We start from the raw sequence: 20,184 nt of genomic DNA, 5'->3' as shown, positions 1-20,184 counted from the left end.
GAACGTTCCCATAGCGTTTTCACGCAGCATCTCGTTCCTGCTTTTTTAGGGAACATGGTTACAGCAAAATAACCCGAGACGTTTTTACACATAAGTCATTTATTCACACATGATTTTACCAATACATTTTTTCATACACAGTTTATTTGTTTTTTACTTGTTCATAGTACTTACACATGTTTTTTACATTACACACTATTTTACATATATGTTTTTTTACACACTGTCAAACAATTTACAACTTTTGTTTACCCACAATGTTTTATTAACACAATGGTTACACACAATCTATCTATTTACACATTATCTTTGCAAACACTGAACACATGTCACATGATTTTACACACAGTGCATATTTATACATTATTTTCTTTAAACACACTTCCTTATTGTCATATATAATTTTCCCACTTGAAGAATGTGCATTTATATTATTACCGCAATGTGTTTGAGTGCACATGTACAGTAGAGTACAATATAACATTGCAATATACTTTAATTGCAGATGAAAATCCCATGTTTTTAAAGAATTACAAGGAAATTTTGATTTTCCTTAAAAGGTTACTCTCCTTAGTTCCATCTTGATTCAGAGTGGAGAAATTTTGCAGCTTATGGCTTTACAGAGGCTTCCTAGACCATATATAACAGCCCAATCCACACTGAAAAAGAAGGAAATTGACCTTGACTTCTGTCCAAGATCTGACTCCCACACGGACATGATGTCGACAGCCACAGCAGTTCTAGGACTAAAAATCCATGCTTTGTACTCCTTTATAATGCTGGGCTGAGGGAAGTGAAATGAGTTGAATAAATGTCTAATATCCTGTCCTGTGAGGCATGATAGTACAAATCGCTTACAACTCAACACTGTAAAAAATGGTACCTTAGCAAGTGAAAGTATCTTAAAAATGTTTCTAGTCAAGTGTTACTGAAATTGCAAGAACACTTTCCTTGTTTTATTATCAGAAAATTTTGCTAGTTTTTAGGGATTTATTTCTTGAAAGAAGAAAATTATCTTTCAATAGATCAAGAAATTTTCTCTTGCAATTTTAGTAACATTTGTATTGAAGTATGCTTTAAAACTTTTCCACTTGCTCAGATGTTTTATTTTTTTTCCCCTGTGATTAACCTAGTGGTGCACAGTGGTGCAGTGGTTAGCATTGTCACCTTGCACCTCCAGAGTCCGGGTTCGATTGCCGGCCAGACTTGAGTCTCGTCTCTGTGTGATGTTTCGATGTTTGGAGTTTGCATGTTCTCCCTGTGCTTGGTGGGCTTCCCCCGAGTACTCTGGTTTCCTCTCACAGTCCGAAGACATGTAGGTTAGACTAATTGGCATTCCCAAATTGCCCATAGCGTTTAAATGAGTGCGTGAGTGTGTATGTGTGTGTGCCCTGCAATGCATTGGCACCCTGTCCAGGGTGTACCCCTGCCTCATGCCCTAAGCCTGCTGGGATAGGCTCCAGGTCCCTGTGACCCTGAATACAGGATAAAGCGTTATGGACGATGAGTGAGTGAGTGAGTGATTAACTTTATATATTTAAGAAACAAATAGGTCTTTAGCCTTCACTTAAAGATGGTAGTTTTTTAACTGTATGGACATCTAGAGAAAGTTCATTTCACCACCAGAACATAAAACAGCCTAGATGCATGTCTTCTTCCATCCCTGAATGATGGTGGGACTAATCCTGAAGGATCAGAGGGACTGTAGTGTGTTTAGAGCTGAGAGGCAAGTCATTGCTGGGCCATATGTGCAGGGAGCAGAGAAGTGAGGTGGTGTAGGAGAAATTAGGAAATTTGAAAACAAGCCTTGTCGCTGCATTCTGGATCAGCTGCAGTTGACGAATTCTGCACAGAGGCAGACCTGCCAGGATTGGGTTGTAGTCCGGTCCGGTCATGAAATAAAAAGAAACTGAACAAGCATTGAGTAGCCTGTGTGAAGAGGAATGAGCAAATTCTTCTGATGTTGTAAAGAAGTAACTGACAAGAGCGAGTAAGCTTAGCAATGTGTGAGACAAATACAGTGTATTGAGTTACCCCAAGATTGCGAGCAGAGACTTAAGGAGTGATCCGATTGTTGTCCAGCAAGATCATAAGATCCTGACAGAGAGATAAACCACCTGGAATGCAGCAGTTCAGTTTTACTGAGATTAAGTTTTAATTGATGAGCTGCAATTTAGGATTAGATGCGAGATTGCGAGGCTTGTTAGTATAAACAAAAGAATAAATTCTCTCAATTCAGAGTTAGATAATACATTACACACCCACCCACCCACACATAGCTATATGGACCTAATTAAGTTTTTTTTTTGGAGACTTGTTAAAGAGTCACTGTTACCCCCTGAAAGTGTATTATTTTTAATCTCTGCATATCCTTAATGCTTTATTGTTTTTATACCATAGTGCTAACATTTTTTTAAGTCTGTAGTAAACAACACTTTTATTGTGTGATAAATGCATTCACGGATGGCTAAACACCAACAATTAAAGGACCAGAGATAGAGACTTCAATTAAAGTTTGTATACCTGCATTTAAATAGTTTAGGAGTGTATGTGGGCAGTACCGTCCACATTTCTTCTAACGAATACAAACCATTGGAGATTACTTTCATAATGCCCCTGTTACACTCTGATGAAGACTAAGAAGCTCCCACTACATCCTAAAAATATCGAACAATGGAGTCAAAATGGAAAAATGTGCATATACTACTTCCTAGCCATACCAGGTTCTCAATCTGTCCGTCACTTTGTCACAAATTTCCTTACACACACATGATCACCTTACCAGGTCCAATGAGATTGAATCAAATAATAACTACATTTGATCAGATCACACGGTGCTTTTAAAAGCCCCTTGCTTTACTACATTGTCATTGCAACTGGCGAGTTGGTATAAATACCATGGCAGCCAATGCGTTTCATCATGATGTGATGGTGTGAGGAATAGAGATTCTCTGAACGTGACATAGATGCTCCTATAACCAGCTGCATAAAGGCTATAAACATGGTAAGCACCAGAATAATGTAACATGAGGTTAATGTAGTCTTCTACAACATGGAATGGCCATAGCACAAGCCTGAAGAAGTTATTGTAAGAACATTGATGGAGCAACAAATCAGTGACTATAATGCCTCCAGTCTTTCCCGTCTGCACCATACTTGTGGTACGTCAATGAAATCCTTAAAAGGTGTTAGTTAGGCAGTTAACTGGTAAATGCCATCATTGATGCACTGAAGAACTTTATAAGAATGTCTCCATGTCTTTTTTTGGAAAATGTCCAAAAAAGTGTGGCACGTAAAAAAAGACAATACTACATCCATACCATTATACAAGGAATTCGACATTTACACACTTTAAGTGGGTACGTGGCTCAGTCCCAAACAATTTTCTGGCAGAAAACTTTATGATATCAACATTTTCACTTGCAGAGCTATTTTATAAGAAAATACAACTAATATAAAATAATAATACACCTTTTCAACACCTTTTGACTATTTGCAGAATGCAACAGCATGGTATGTAGCACATTTCTGGGTATTATTAGCTATTACTAAGTTTGCATGTGCATACTTGGGTTGTGAGTGGTTTTCATTTTCTATTTTCTTTCCAATTTGGTTACTTACCAGTTTTCACCCACCAGCTGAATTTCAGCCATAATACGACATTTACTAACTGAGTAGGAAGAAGGCTGACACATCCTTCCTGTGAGAAACGTGAAATCCATAATTGTTGCTCATTAATGAAAGAGTTATAAAGTCTCTTTAACCTATGAGAGATCACAGAAATCAATTAACCCTTTTTGCATGAGATCTGACCCTTGCAATCAACATAGAATATGATTTATAGACAAGAATTAAAGATGTTCATGTACATGCAATAACAGGAAAAAAGAACATGAAAGTGTTGCAGAGAAGGAGGGAATGAAACATGAGAGTACTTTATGAGGATTAAGAAATATACTCAAGACAAGCGAATAGGCTAATGTTAACTGTCATAAATGTCATGTTTTTATCCGAATACAAGTGGGAGTTTTAGAAATGTCAGGATTTAGACAGCTAATTGTCATGAGTAGTGTTTTTGGTTGAATAAGCACAAAGTCTCGGCTGCAGAGGCAGCATTAGAGACCTAAATGCTCAAATAAGCAGGAGTAATAAAAAGACCAGAAACAGGTCATATACCAGTCAGGGCCTGTAGGGTGTGTGTGTGTGTGTGTGTGTGTTGGTAAAAGAGAATAAGAAACCAGAAACAGGCAGATGGTGGGGAGAAAGGGAGAGTGATAAGCACAATCTGGAGATGATGGAATGAAAAGGTGATGAGAAGGCAAAAATACAGGAGCAAAGGAATGAAAATAGAGACAAGAAAGAGAGATGAAATAAAAAAAAAGGAGAGAGAGGGAAGAGAGAAAGCAGAAAGTGTTACAGTGCCCCCTAAAGACACACTTGCAACCTTTTAATCTGATAGTTATATAACGTGCACAAGTGTGCCATTTTCTCATGTTCCCTCCATGAAAGTCCATGACAGACTTCAACCTGTGAGCTCTGAGCAGACGTCATGCCGTCCAGTGCATCCTGGGAGATGAAGCACTGATTCAACACTATCTTTGGTACTGAATCAGTGTGTGATATTGTGTTAGTTACTTGCAAGGGAGGTATAGAACCTGGGCTGTAAGAGATTGTTTTGTGAAAATGTGAGATATTTTAATGGAAGTACTTTTTTTTCGAATTGAAAGAATGTTTCTATTTACTCTGTATTTCTGTCCTTGATGTGTTAAGCATGTTGATGGCAGAAGAATGTCTCATGGGATTAATAAAGTTCCATCTCTTCTTGTCTTATCTTATCTGGTCCTATCTTATCGTATGCGAGGATGTAGACTTGTGTTCGGTGTTGTAAGACAACTTGTTCTTCTTTAAAAGAAATGATGAACCCTAGTCTTAGACAGGTGAGATAAGATATATAGAGAATCAGATCGACAAAACCAAGTGCATCTCAGAACGTGATCCAAGTGAACTCTAGCACGGTTCTATTGCAGTCAGATCAGAATCTAGTCATCTGCAGGAAATGGCTGAGCACGCTACATGCTGTGTGTTGGGTCAAACATTTTCTGCCAAACCAGACCAAATGATAGAGCTGAAGCAGTGCAATAATGCCACGTGTTTTGGAGATTTAAAAAAAAAAGACTATTTTCATTGAGAGTGCTGAGAAAATTTTTTGTTTCAAAAGGACATTTAGAGCTTTACATGAGACTGGTGGGATAAACCTTTAATAATCTGTTCAATAGGTGAATATTAAGGTGGCATAGCAGATAGCACTGTGTCCTCGCACCTCCAAGGGTTCGAGTTTGACTTAAGGTCCTTGTGTTTGGAGTTTGCATTTTCCCATGTGCGTGTTTGGTGGGTTCCCTTAGTTTCCTTCTACAGTCCAAGGATATTGGATTGGTGTAAGGCGGTGGGTGTTTCCAAATTGTCCAGAGTGTGTAAATATGTGGGTGTGTGTCCTGCAATGGACCAGCATTCTGTCCAAAGTGTCCCTTTACCCATTCTCATGGGATGGGCTTCAGGATAAGCAGTATAAAGAATGAGTAAGTGACTCGAATATTAAACATCAAATTACATTTATTCTCTTTAATTGAAATAGATACAGTATGTTTATAGTGTGCTTGTTTGCCCAGTGTGGAGATAACTTTAGTTAAAGCGCAGACTTTCTGTGAGGACTACTTTGCTTCCAATCCCATCAGTAAACTCCATTAGAAACTCTCTCCAACCGTTCTTTATTTTCAATCATGTCTCTGAATGAGGAAGGGGCTGGTTGGCTTGGTAAATCACCCAACAATTCATACAGTGTGTGTGTGTTTGTGTGTGTATGAATCTCATGCATAGTAATATGTTCATATTGAGCTGCAACCACACTTCCACTCTGCTCCAAACCGACTCTCCATTAAATATTTTAGTGAATGTTATCCTAACCTGGTTAATTGCCTCCGTCATTCACTGAGATGTGTTTTGCTAATAGACAGCCTGAGGTCTTGCCCTGTGCAGTGTCACAGCAACTGATCTCGTGAATATTTAATGTCCCCTACACACACACACAGACAAATACAAAATCCTCGAAAAAAATATATACAAAATGTAAAATAAACAAACAAATAAATATATAAATAAAAATCGCTACAGCATTCCCAGTGGAGGACAAATGGCATTCTGTGCGCTCTCTCTCTCTCTCTCTCTCTCTCTCTCTCTCTCCTAAGAATACCTTCATTTGCAAAGAGGTTAAGTGCAATTAGAAAAAGGTACTAGCCGCTACACTCCCTTGTTTTTTTGTTTATTATTATCTCTTTACTAAACTGAGCCTTTAAGACAGGATATCATTTTCCAAAGTACACAATACAGAAGCTCTTATGGTCTTATGGATTAAGCGATATCACACTCGAGGTCATGTTGTTGTACTGATTTCCAGCACGACCTTCATTGAGATGTTGTTTTAATACAACAGTTCCACAAACATTATTTATTATCAACAGGACCGGCGGAAATGACTACCCATGACTGGCGGAGCTAGCAACCGAGAGTTAGTGTAATTAACAGTTGAAAGTGGTTTTAATTCTTACCAGTACTATGTAGCTGAAAGTTAAGGAAAATAAACCATGGAGGTGCTAAACAGTTCCTGAGAAACTGATGAGATTGACTTTATATGTGAATTTATTTTATTGTAGAATATTCTATAACTTCTGGGTTCTAGTGAAATTTAAAAGCTAGTGTACTATGTAGCATGTACAATCCCATGTTCCACAAACTAATTAGTGCACTTAATCAGGAATTAGAGCAGAATTTTGGGGGTTCAGCCTTGTGTTAGAAGAAGACCAACACGGATGATTTAAGGTTAATTTAGAATGACTTAGAAGCACTTCCTAAGGGGACAAATTGTTGTTTAAGATGACACAACATTATCGATTGTTTTTTCTTGCTGAAAGTGCTGCAGTGTCTAGTTTTTGTGACGCGGCTGCTTTTCTCCCCTTTTCCAGTACTGTGAATCGTAAAGACCTACTTTTACCCATGCTGTGACTGACACTTAGTATGCTTAACAATTGTTAGAATACCTATGATGCAGAGTGATACATATAGTTAAATGTCCCAGTGCTGTTGTGCTCTTTATCACCACCCATACAATGCATCGAATCCAATTAAATTACTCAGTTAGAACTAACATGTATTATATGATACAGTATATATCATATGTTTCCAGGTGGAAGGTACTAAACTTTGTCCTGCCTTTGCACTGGATTGGTACTATTGCATAATTTATACATTTAGTGTACATTTGTACATGTAAGTTACATTTCCTTAAATTTATCTTCTATTTTTAATTTAATATTATTATATGTTTAGGGGGTAATACATTAAAGATACTATAGGGGAAATATACAACTAAACTACTTTGTGCTTGTCCAAGCTAAGGTTTCATTATTATTTATTTGAATTATTTATAACAATAAATGTAACTATAAATGGATTAAACAGCATTTTACTTATGAAGAAAAAAATAGATGTGCGTTAACATGGACACTAATATTTAACTAACAATCAAAATAACAGCCTAATTAGAATACAAATACATTATTTAAACACACCATTTTACTAGATTGGGCCTAATGAGAATGAATTTTCAATGGGAATAAAAGGGGTGGTGTGTAAACTTTTGATAAGGCATTCAGTAGGTAAACATCAGTCAATTATCCCATAAATTCTCTTTTTTTTTGAAAAACTACGAGAACATACATTTTATAGTTTAGAGTACATACCCTGTAATTAATAAGCAAAATATTTTCTGAAATATTTAAGTGATATTTTCTATAAAGTTTCTACATAGCAAATAATGAACTCAGAGTGAATATAAAAACTTTAACAGCCATTTAGCTGTTCTATTCACTGGTAGCAGCAGGTAGCCAGTTCCTGCTAATTTTTCTTCAATGTGTGTGTTTTAAAAGGTGGTGATGAAATTAATTCTCAGAAGAAGCTATCTGTTTAAGATTTTTTTTTTATACCTCACAGGAAATTTATGTGGCAGTCAAAATCACAGCAGATATTTTAGTCAAATATATATATATATATATATATATATATATATATATATATATATATATATATATATATATATATATATATATATATATATACACTCAGCAAAAAAAGAAACGTCCATTTTCCAGGACTGTGTATTTCAACAATAATGTTGTAAAAATCCAAATAACTTTACAGATCTTCATTGTTAAGGGTTTAAACAATGTTTTTCATGCATGTTCAATTAACCATAATCAATTAATTGACATGCACCTGTGGAATGGTCGTTAAGACCTTAACAGCTTACAGAAAATAGGCATTTAAGGTCACAGTTCTAAAAACGCAGAACACTAAAGAGATTTGTCTACCGACTGTGAAAAACACCCAAAGAAAGATGCCCAGGGTCCCTGCTCATCTGCGTGAACGTGCATTAGGCATGCTGCAGGGAGGCATGAGGACTGCTGATGTGGCTAGGGCGATAAATCGCCATGTCCGCACCGTGAGACACCTAAGACGGCGCTACAGGGAGACAGGAGGGACAGCTGATCATCCTCGCGGTGGAAGACCACGTGTAACAACACCTGCACAGGATCGGTACATCCGAATATCACACCTGCGTGACAGGTAGAGGATGGCCACAACAACTGCCCGAGTCACACCAGGAACACACAATCCCTCCATCAGTGCTCAGACTGTCCGCAATAGGCAGTCCATGAGGAGGAGATGCACTGCAGTACTTCAAGCAGCTGGTGGCCACACCAGATACTGACTGATACTTTTGATTTTGAGCCTCCCTTCATTCAGGGACACATTGTGAAACATTTTTAGTTTATGTCTTATGGTGTTGACTCTTTTGGTGTTCATACAAATATTTACACATCAAGTTTACTGAAAGTAAAAGTCAGAGGACGTTTCTTTTTTTAACCTTTTTTTTCTCCATTATACGTGAAGTTTTTAACATGATTGCAATTTATGTAACTAAAGCTAGAGCTAATCACATTCATCAGACATTTCTAACTTTACATTGATGTTACCTTGTGGAAATGACTCAATGCTTCTTCACCTGTGACCCACTTTCTGTTGTTCTTAATGGTTCTACATTCTCTAATATGTACCCATTAAAACTTGTTTGATTTTCATGGAGCCATAGAATAAACTCACTGTGAGAGGGCCCACAGCTAGCACCTGTTACTATCTGCCACCCTTGCACCCAACCAAGCAGAGGAAAACACAGCATATATTCAGCACCACGGTCAGCTCCAGCTCACGAAGGGGCAAGGTGCCACAACTCCCTGTGGCCGGAAGCAGAACAGTACCTACCATCCTGTTTTTGACAACACTTTAAAAAGGAACTAACCAATGCTAGTCAGGTAAGTAGAATGTTCTGGATGCAACATTCATGGTCCTTCTTCTTTGTACTCTCTTTTGTGAAACCAAGGGATTGCTTAACCTGGGACAAATCATTGAGAAGGGATCTGCAGGCTCCATGGAAAAAAAATCCTGGGAAATTAAGAGAACTGTAAGATGTCAAATGTAAGAATGTCTTCATTAATTTAATGACCCTGACTAAATCAACAAATTGAACCAAAAAAATATATATACAGTATAATTTGGGTACACTATAATAATAGAGTACCCAGATGTTTCTTTTCATGTAGCTCATAACTTTCATCACATGTATGTCTGTGATCCCATAGCACATGTGAATAAAGTTCAGAAATCCTGAGTGTAGAATGGGACATAGTGGACATAAGCAGACGTACTGAATACACATACACAACACTTGTATCTTGCTTTCTTTGTACTGTATACAGAGAAATTATACTTTTCTTTAATGTTTTAGCACTAGCCCTGTTTTTTTCCCAATAGTTTTTAAATATTTAGGAATTTGGTAGACACCCTTATCCAGTGCGACCTACATTTTTATCTCAATACACTCTTGTTTCTCTTCAGATCGTATAAATCTTTTGCCGTTATCTCATTATACATCTAAGGGTTAAGGGCCTTGCTCAGGGGGCCAACAGTGGCAACTTGGTGGTCGTGGGGTTTGAACCTGGGATGTTCTAGACTATAGGCTAATGTCTTAACCACTGACAGTATGCTATAAAACTTTAACTTCTGTTAAGACAATGGTGTTCCAACAGCGTTCAAATTGCTTAAAATCCTATTTCAAGGTGATTAAGGAACACAGGACTGTATGAAAATGTCCCTTTCAAGCTCCTATGTGTGAACATGGATTCAATCAATGTATCAAAGTATTCTTTGGAAATAAAGCATGACTTCACACTGTATGGCTTATGAAAAATTATTTATTGATTTGTTTGTTTGTTTAACAGAAGAATTTGATGGTCAGAAGATTTTTGCAAATTAAAACACATGGAGATTCTGTGTTGGATTTTCCTTATTATAAATATATAAGCTTTTGCCAATTAAATCTTTCTTTGTGCTCTAAATCAGAAAAAGACAGGATATTCTTTATTCCTTGGCATTGTAATGCTCAGCTTCAGACATAACATAACTTTGCTTGTTGATGCAAAATCATGACTCATTTCTACAGGCAGATTTCTTGTAAGGTCATGATTTCACACAGCGATATAAACAAAATGTGGTCATTCCAGAGGCTGAAAACAAGCCAATTACTTTAAAGGAAAATATTTCTTTCTTACCTTCTTCACATGAATGCACATGGTCAGTAACATTACTGAGAAATACCATAGCATTCTTACAATGCTTGATTGGTACTTGTTTGGTACTAATTCAGTGTGTGCCATAAAACATCTCTTTCACTAATTTCTGCAGAAATCAAGATATCTAATCAAATGGCATTTTATTGCAGTCTTTAATTGTCCACTTCCATGCCAGTTTCAGCCATGCCCTTTACCCCTTTGAGATTCATGTGCTTGCCTCAATTTGATATCGTCTTCTGCTGTTGCATCACATCAGTCTTAAGGTTTGACAATGTTGTGCGTTCTAAACTTATCTTCTTCTCACAGGGGCTGTAAAGAGTTACTGTCAGCTCACATCTGTCTTGTACCGTCCACAAATGTCAGAAGTAATCCACCTTCAGACATTTTTAACAAGAATATAAACCAACCTGGATCCCAAAAACAAAACCTTATATCCATATCTTTTTTTTGTAATCAACTTCAGACTGAAAAGCGTAAAGGCAAAACTCATCACTGATCCTATCACAGAGCAAGGGTTTGTTTAAACATCACACAAGGATGTGAATGCCAGCATGTACAAGGATGACATTTATGCTGAAAGATGTTAAATTTAGTACCAAAGGATGTATGAGAATAAAATCACGGCTGGGTGGGAAGCAAGATAGATTGATGAGCTGATGAAATTATGTGGTTAAGGCAGCAAAGGCTTTCAGATTATTATCTCTTTAATTTGTAGACAGAAAAAAAAAAGAGGAGGGACATCCACGCGAGACATGGTGAATGGATCATAATGAGTCGAGCTAGATAATTTAGCATTAGATTATTAAAAGTGATACTTTATGATGATTATATATATTTGGGGTAAGCAGGACATTATTAAGAACTGTCATCTGGTGGGGGACCGGACAGCATAACAAACTAGTTAAAAAAGCTCTGTCCTGATCTTCCCTTTGGACCTGGATGAGTTGACATCAATCATGGACAATACCTCTCTTCCCTTGCATGAAACTGTGGTAGCCCCTTCAGCAGCAAAATGTTACACCCACAATGCAGTGTATTCTGATGGCAGTCTTTTATTCCATTGACAGTCAGACTACACATAACAACAATTCAGTTTCTGGTCTGTCATCACACATAGGTCTGTCTGGTAAAAGCCCATCCATTGTTGATATAACATGAACAATGTTACCTGGCAGCCAAGGAGAGTGGACTGGAATGTGCATGCACGCACAATGATTATTTCACTGTACTAATCAGTGGGGCGCGATACATAGTTGTGTATTATGCCATCAGCATGGTCATCGCATTCAAAAAGGCTGAGTGGGTTTTGCAACGAATCTGCATCAAATTTTGACTATGCTTCGACATATCTCTGTGGAAGCTCTTCGGTTGATTCAGAAGCCCTTTTAGAATTAGACGATAAGTGTATAATAATAATAAGTGTAACAATAAAAAAATGTCAAAATCCTGTTGAAAGTGATCCATTTTTTTAGATCCATGTCAAGGAGAACATCTCAGAATGTTGGACAGGTACAGGTCAGCCATAGACCGGCATATCTCAGAGGGAATATTGTGGTCCATCCATATATAAGCCCATGATAGTCCCTAAGAGAAGTTTCCTAAGCTTTCCTCTTTTTTCCTTCTTTTTCTTCTTCTTTCCATCTGTCAGAATCATTTCTTTTTGTCCACTTCACAGCCTGCAGTGACTGAAGCAGGAGACGTTTGTCATACAGTAAATGTCCCTAAAGCTTAGTTCAGGCTCTGCTGATGATTTCCAGGAGCCAAACACATCTCATACAGCACACATCTTTGTCTTCTTCCTCCCTGACTCAGATCATCAAGATTTTCCCTGAGTGGACTTGTGCGCATGCTTAAAAGTGTATGAGATGAGATTTTGGCTTCAAGTTGTGCATTTTACCTTAACAAATGTCTTTCAGCACATCACCACAAATGTGCAGCAATTAACCCTGCAGGCAGCTATCGGTTTTGTCCTGTAGCCAGCCTTCATCTACAACGATTTGACTGCGGGTGCTAAAAGGATTGGTGTTCAGATGAAGCAGTCTCTGTGTTGTGTCTGCTGGATCCAGGTCCTTATCTAACTGCTCCCAGTGATTATGCTGCTTTTGCTAGCAAATTGGAATGAATCGCCTTGCGTGTTCATACTAACAGTGGGATATCGGTTGCTTTATTTTCCACCCCATTAGTTTTGCCAAAGCTGTATCACAACATGGGTGCTCTAATTATGCAAGCTGAAAAGCTTAGTGTTCTTTCCCTGTGTATGTGCTGAGTGTGTCCTCACTTCTACAGCCATACAGTATGTCCTAACTTTCCTTTACTAAAGGATTGTATACTTGTTTCTTCAGGACTGAAGTTGAACATTTATAACTATAAAAAGAAATGATTTGCAGACATTTAACAATTTATACATACAGTTGCAGTAACCTGCCCAGTATGTAATCCTGTTGTGAGGGAAAGTCTATACAAATGGATTTACAGTAAAAGTGAAGTCGTTTTCAGCGCATACACAACCTATGGCGAGGGAAGGGCAGAACATATGGCTGTAGGAGTGAGGACGCTCTCAACATGTGCACTGTGTATGTGCTAAGAGCGTCCTCACTTCTACAGACATACTGTATGTCTTCACCATACTGTAGGATTACATACTATACAGGACGTGGCCGTTCAGGACTGGAGTTGAACATCCTTGGGTTATAGCTATAAAGTAAATACATTTGCAGACATTAATCAACTTGAACACTTAAATGTATGAGATTTTGTTCTCCATCCATTCATCCATCGTCTCTACGACAAAACCATTGTGGTGCCAGAGGGTGTTTGAAGCTCATACCAGGGAACCAAGGCCTTAAATCGGTGTGCACCCTGCATGGTGTGCCAACCCACCATAGGGCACAAATACACCAAAACTCATGCACCCAGGAAACCACTAGAGGCAAAACAACAAACTGACATAAGCAGAGTACCCAGAGGTAACCCACCAATCAGTGGGAGAATATGCAAACTCTACGCACACAGCCCAGAGGAGAGATTCGAACCCCTAACCCTGAAGGTGCGAGGCAGCGCTGCTAACACACAAACAGTTTTGTTGTTCAAAGAGAATTGCTCGTGGTAACATACTGCTCTAATAAGAAGCAAAAGAACACTTGCTTTAAAATAAATAAATAAATAAATAAATAAATAAGCTGCCTCAGGATGCAAACTTGTTCGACAACAGCTCATCCTAGTCATGTTTGATTCCTCACTTGAGCTGCATGTCCTCTTTAGATTCTGGCATCCATTTTCTACTTTAAAAAGTAACCGCCTCGGCTGAAACAAGCTTCCCTGCTGTTATTGATGTGAATTGCTAAGTGGATTAGTCCTCCCCACATACGCTTCTCTCTCTCTCTCTCTCTCTCTAAGCAGTATGAGGAGCACAGCAGGAGGTGTGTTGCACTGTTTTGTTTTAGGAGCTGAGTTTTAATCAGAGTGATAAGCAAAACACAGACTGGCCACATTTTGACAGAAGGATTTGTTCGAAATAAGGCACTTGAGGCATCCTGAAACTTTCCAAGAGGTGTTCTAGGGTGAAAATTGTCTCTCATTGTGTGAGTGTGTGTATGTTTAGAGGCAGGAGGTGATCCACGATCACACTGCATGACAGATTGCCTCAATATGTTATTAAGAGCTGTGCTATGTAAAATTGAAAACCCCGGAGGAAGCATGCGGGCAGAAACTGCTCCCTAATGTTCATTCCCTTCTGGGATCAATTTGTATTACATCTTACAAGTATTGGAAAAGGAAAATAAAACAACTACGGCATCACTCTTCACCTTCCTTTTTTTCCTAGAGACACTTGTGACTTATACAGCATGTGGGATTTATATACGAGTCGCCATGCCTTGTTTCGCTCTTTTCCTCATTTTTCTTCAAAATGGAGAATAAAATGCGCATTTCTTCATGCTGTTGTTTCAAGGAACAGAGGGTTTCAAGTATCCAGATGACTCTGTATATGTGTACAAGGGGTGCTCAAGTCTAACCAGGACTTTTGATTGGGCAGAACATCCTTTATTTCTCTATATAATCCCCAGCTAGACTAATGCATTTTACCAGTGCTTGGACACCATCAAGGTAGAACGTCTTCACTGTACTGTACATCAGAGCCAGAGGTGTCAAGTAGGTACAAATACTTTGTTACCTTACTTATCTATACTTTCCTGGAGTAATTATTTTTCAGCCGACTTTTTACTTCTACTCCTTACATTTTCACACAATTATCTGTACTTTCTACTTCTTACATTTTAAAAATAGCCCCGTTACTCCTATTTTATTTCAGCCTGTCATTCAAAAAACAAACAAAAAAAAAAACATCTGGATAAAGCGCGCCACTTGGATAGAGCGAATTAGATTGTGGTTGGATGAGAAGTATAAACATACCATTCTGACGCCCTATTGGTTGGTACGTGATCCATCACACCTGCATATAACGTCACGTCACACACTCCAGCAAGGACGTTTAAATAAAATAGCATTTTCGGTTGATAAGGTTGTGATAAGTAGACGAAGATGTCCGTGATAGAGACTCAAGATTCGAGCGAAATGTCACAACCAAGCACCAGCGAGGAAGGGAACAGGAATGATATATATATATATAGACAACCATACAGGGGTAATTGTTACTAAACCTGCCCTGGGTGCACTAATTTTCCTGTATGTTGCCCTCACAGATTCCTGAAGCTAAGCTTGGATGTACATTTACATTTCAATTAAGGTTACTGATGACATGCCTCTGAAGTTTGACTTTTTGCACCATTAAAATACTTATAGGCAACTAGTTCTCATATCTTTTTCTCCATGAAACATGTTAAACCTCAGTAGTACACATATATGCTTCTTTATTGTATTTGCATTGTACTAAAATGCATTCTTTTTTCAATTGCCATATACAGTATCCCAAATTACTATGGCCGTTAAAAAATACAACAAAAAAACAACAACACATTTTTATTTTTTAGTTAATGCAGTATATAGGCCCGTGGCACAGCCTAAGCTTTTATCCTTAATGCTTTCTCCCCCCTCACGTTACTTTTACTTTTATACTTTAAGTAGTTTTGAAACCAGTACTTTTACACTTTTACTTAAATAAAAAGCTTGATTTGATACTTTAACTTCTAAAGAAGTCTTTTTAAACCCTAGTATCTATACTTCTACTTAAGTAATGAATGTGAATACTTTTGACACCACTGACCGGATCCATGATCAGACTGCCTGTTTCACATCTGAAGCACTGGCCTCCCAGGAACTCCTTTAATTGCCCAAACATCTGGAAATGATTTGGAGCGAGGTCAGGACTGTACAGGGTAATAAGGGAGATAACTCCCAGCCGAGCTCTTGTAATGAGGAAAATTGTGTTGGTGAATGAGAGTCTCATGACCGAACTGTGCTTGAAGTCGTCTGTAAATGTCAACTGCTTTTACGTCTTCATTCACCAGACTTTTTGTCACAAGTACCGATTTGACTTGAGTTAATACTGTATATATATAGCATAAGGACCAGAGATGAAAACGAATACAAAGGCATTTTTTTTAATTAACAGATCCATGTGTTGTACTGTATTTTTAATTCGCACAAACTTTTCTACTCTTCATTACTCATCCATTCAAAACTATCATATGCATGAAGAACATTTCCTAACATACTGTACAGAGGCAGACGTTCCTGATATTTCCAGGGTTTATTAGCACTTGAAACATAACCACTTGACACAGACTTCCTGCACTTCACTCTTACCCTCCTCATCAATCTTCTCTCATCTGTTCAGTGTTCGCTCTTACGTCAATACTCAAATAATCACCAATTTAATTAGAGTTATTACCCCATTGAAGTTTTTTGATCAGCATTTGAACATTGTGACATTCTGCTCTGCATCTCAGTTTCAGTAATGAATTTTATAAACACAATCATTATCGAAGCTTATTGTTCACTAAGACATTTTCTTTGCCAGATTGATTGTGTTTACAGGTGAATTTACTAAACCGGGTCCTTATACAGTATATCTGTTTAACTTAATTAAATGGCTTGATTTATTTAAAAGTCATGTGTAGGGAAAATATTTGTAGTAGTGATATGGCTTGGTGCATTGGTGGCTCAGTGGTAGGATTCTGGCACGCCATGCGGAAGGCCTGGGTTAAATTCCCAGCCAATGCTCAAACCCTGTTCACTGAATGCAGTGCCGGTCCCAAGTCTGGATAAAATGTGAGGGTTGTTTCAGGAAGGGCGTCTGGCGTGAAACCTGTGCCAAGGTTGTGTTAAACTGAAATAACATCTCAAGCTACATTTAGGCATTTAGCAGACGCTCTTATCCAGAGCGACCTACATTTTTATCTCATACACATCTCTACACATCTGAGCAGTTGAGGGTTAAGGGCCTTGCTTAAGGGCCCAACAATGGCAACTTGGTGGTTGTGGGGTTTGAACCTGGGATCTTCCGAACCGTAGTCCAATGCCTTAACCACTGAGCTACCCCTGGCCCAAGCTACTACTGAGGTATGCTGAAGAACTTCTCTGAACACACAACAGATTAAACCTTGAGGCAGATGGACTACAGCAGCAGAAGACCACACCGGGTACCACAATAAAAATCTGGAAAAACGTTCCCTGGTCTGATGAATCATGATTTTTGGTGTGACATTCGGACGGTAGGGTCAGAATTTGGCCTAAAAACATGAAAGCATAGATCCATCCTGCCTTATATCAATCAGTCAGGCTGGTGGTGGAATGGATGGTGTAAGGGATGTTTTCTTCGTCCTATGGTATTTTTTTCTACCTGAGAACAAGCACGCTGCTATGATCAGTAGTATATATTAGAGTGTAACACAAGGGCATGACACTATCTGTATGTGTTTTCTGCTCCAAATATTCTTATCTGTATTTAACTTTAAACATGAAATGGGTGTGGCCTAAACCTCTGTGAATTCCTCAACCTCATGTCAGTTGAGAAGTCTTAATACTGCTCATACAATTAGCATTTTTTTTTGTTTTGTTTCGAACCTCTTGAAATATTTTCGGTGCGAATGTGCATGTGAATGATAACTGGAGGTCATACTGTACCACAAATGAGAATAAATACATAGATTCCTAGATGGATGAAATATTTTCTAATTAATAAAGTTTATCACAAAATTAATTCTTTGATAGGGCGAACATGTAATATTTTTGGTAGGAAAAAATACATTAATTAATTCATAATTAATTCATAATTAAAATAGTGCAGATGTGTATTAATTTTGTTACATCCATAATGCGTAGTATACTGGGATGTACGGTATGCAAGAGACATGGATGGAGGTTAATGAGGAATGGCAAGGCTCTGTGTCTTTCTTATTACACATTATTAAGCTTGCCTGACCTGGACCGGAAGATAAATGTGTGTGATGGCGCTATATCAAGCCTACAGCTGCAAGATTCATCTAAATGTAACAGGCAAAACGAAGTGCATTTCGGTTCTCTGGTTATGAAGGGATCAGAGGATTAAGCCTAAACATAATGAAAAAAAAAAAGTAATTTCTGGCCTGAATGTAAATATGACTGAGCATTTTTACCATTTGGAATGCTTCTACAGCCTTACTTTAAACTTAAATGTACTGTATGTTTGATTTAATGAGTGTGCACACAGGGCTTTAAGATTTTTTTTTTTTTATCTTTGTAGCATGTTAAAGAAAAAGTCATTAAAATCAGTGATGCATGACAGTAAAAATAACGCGCTGCAATTTCACACCTAACTGCATGCAATTAGCTTATGGTTGTAATTGGTTTTAAAACCACAACAGCCAGTGAGGACTGATCAGGAAAATGTTTAGTGAGCATTTTTGTTCCAGAAAATTAACCTTTGGTGGCTTTTTACTGTTTTGTTTTGGCTGATAAGACAGCCAAAAGGTAGACTTTACTCACCCAGATGTTGTTGATAATTTCCATCTACCCATGTATTATCTATACCACTTACTCCAATTCATTTTCATCCTGGGGGACCCCAACTACTCCCGTGGAAGCTGAGAGATATAATCCATCTAGCATGTCCTGGGTCATCTCCAATGTCTTCACCCAGCTACCAGTACCTGCTACACTTCTAATGGAAGTCACCAGTGTACATCCTTATCAGGTGACCAGGTACAGGGTTCATCCTTATCAGTCTTTTCAGTGACTGAAGAAGCAACTTGGATGAGTAGTGAAATGTATATACTGAACAAGAAAGATACTTCCAGATAACCTTACCTGGATGACAGAGAATCTTCACTGACATCCTTATCAGGCGTCGGAAACACCTCAACTGGCTCCTCTTCATGCCTAGGAGCAGCAGGTCTTCTCAGACCTAATTTACCCAGACTAAATAGAATCACCACCTTTAAATGTGATATTTGCGCTGTAATAGTGGACAGTGCGTTAGCAAGTGTACAGAAGGTAAAAATGGTTAGTTGACGGGTCCTACTTTTAAGATTTTTCTTACAAATCCAGTTGTAAGTTGTTAGATGTAGATACAGTAGATATTGGCTTACTGGGGAGCTGTCGGTGTACCCCGTAGTGATTTGCAGCTTGTCTGTATGGGCTATGAATTTTTTGAGCATGCTTACAATACTTGTAGATGATCTATGGCTTTAATGAATCATAGTCAGCCACTACTGGCCAATAAGCTATGGAAATCCTACAGAGACCTTAGCTACATTGTGTGACAACAAGAAGCCATGTGATACTTCTAAATACATCTATAACAACTTATCATCTGTAAGTTAACAAATAATGTGTCTGTAAAGATTCTCAATCATCCAAGTGAGGTTATCTGGAAGATTGTTCATGTCAACTGGACTTCTTTCTTGTTCAGTAGAAACATTTAACTACTACTAATCAAGGAAGAAGGTAACAAACAAAATACCTTTTATGTAATATGTATCTCAGTAAGGCAGCATGGTGGCTTAGGGGTTAGCACTGTCACCTTGAGCTTTCAGGGTCTGGGTTCGATTCTCACTTCAGGTGTGCATGGAGTTTGCATGTTCTCACTGTGCTTGGTGGGTTTCCTCCAGGTTCTCCTGTTTCCTCCTACAGTCCAAAGGCATTAAGGTTACGCTAATTGGCATTTCCAAATTGCCTTTAGTGTGTGAATAAGCATGCACTAAAGGCAATTTGAATATGTGTGGATTGGCACTTTCTCTCATTTACATAAATACTGTATATATTTTTACAAATATCTTCTTTTGTCTTTAACTCCTAGCTGGGAGCTGGGAGTGGGAGTCTGACCTGCAACTGGTACACTGCTTTCAGTGCTGATTTCAGATTTTTGCAACTCCATGGTGAGGGTCATGTCTTGGTCAAGATCAAGGCAAAGGTTCTTCAGGATCTTTAAAATGCTTTCTTATAAGGTTTGTTGAATTCTCCAATAGATGGGGTGCTGTCTCCAAAGGAGTCTGTGTGGTTGAAAACC

Source organism: Clarias gariepinus, chromosome 2, assembly GCF_024256425.1.
Source record: "Clarias gariepinus isolate MV-2021 ecotype Netherlands chromosome 2, CGAR_prim_01v2, whole genome shotgun sequence".
In the NCBI taxonomy this organism is placed as follows: domain Eukaryota; kingdom Metazoa; phylum Chordata; class Actinopteri; order Siluriformes; family Clariidae; genus Clarias; species Clarias gariepinus.
Note: the sequence above shows the minus strand (reverse complement) of the source record.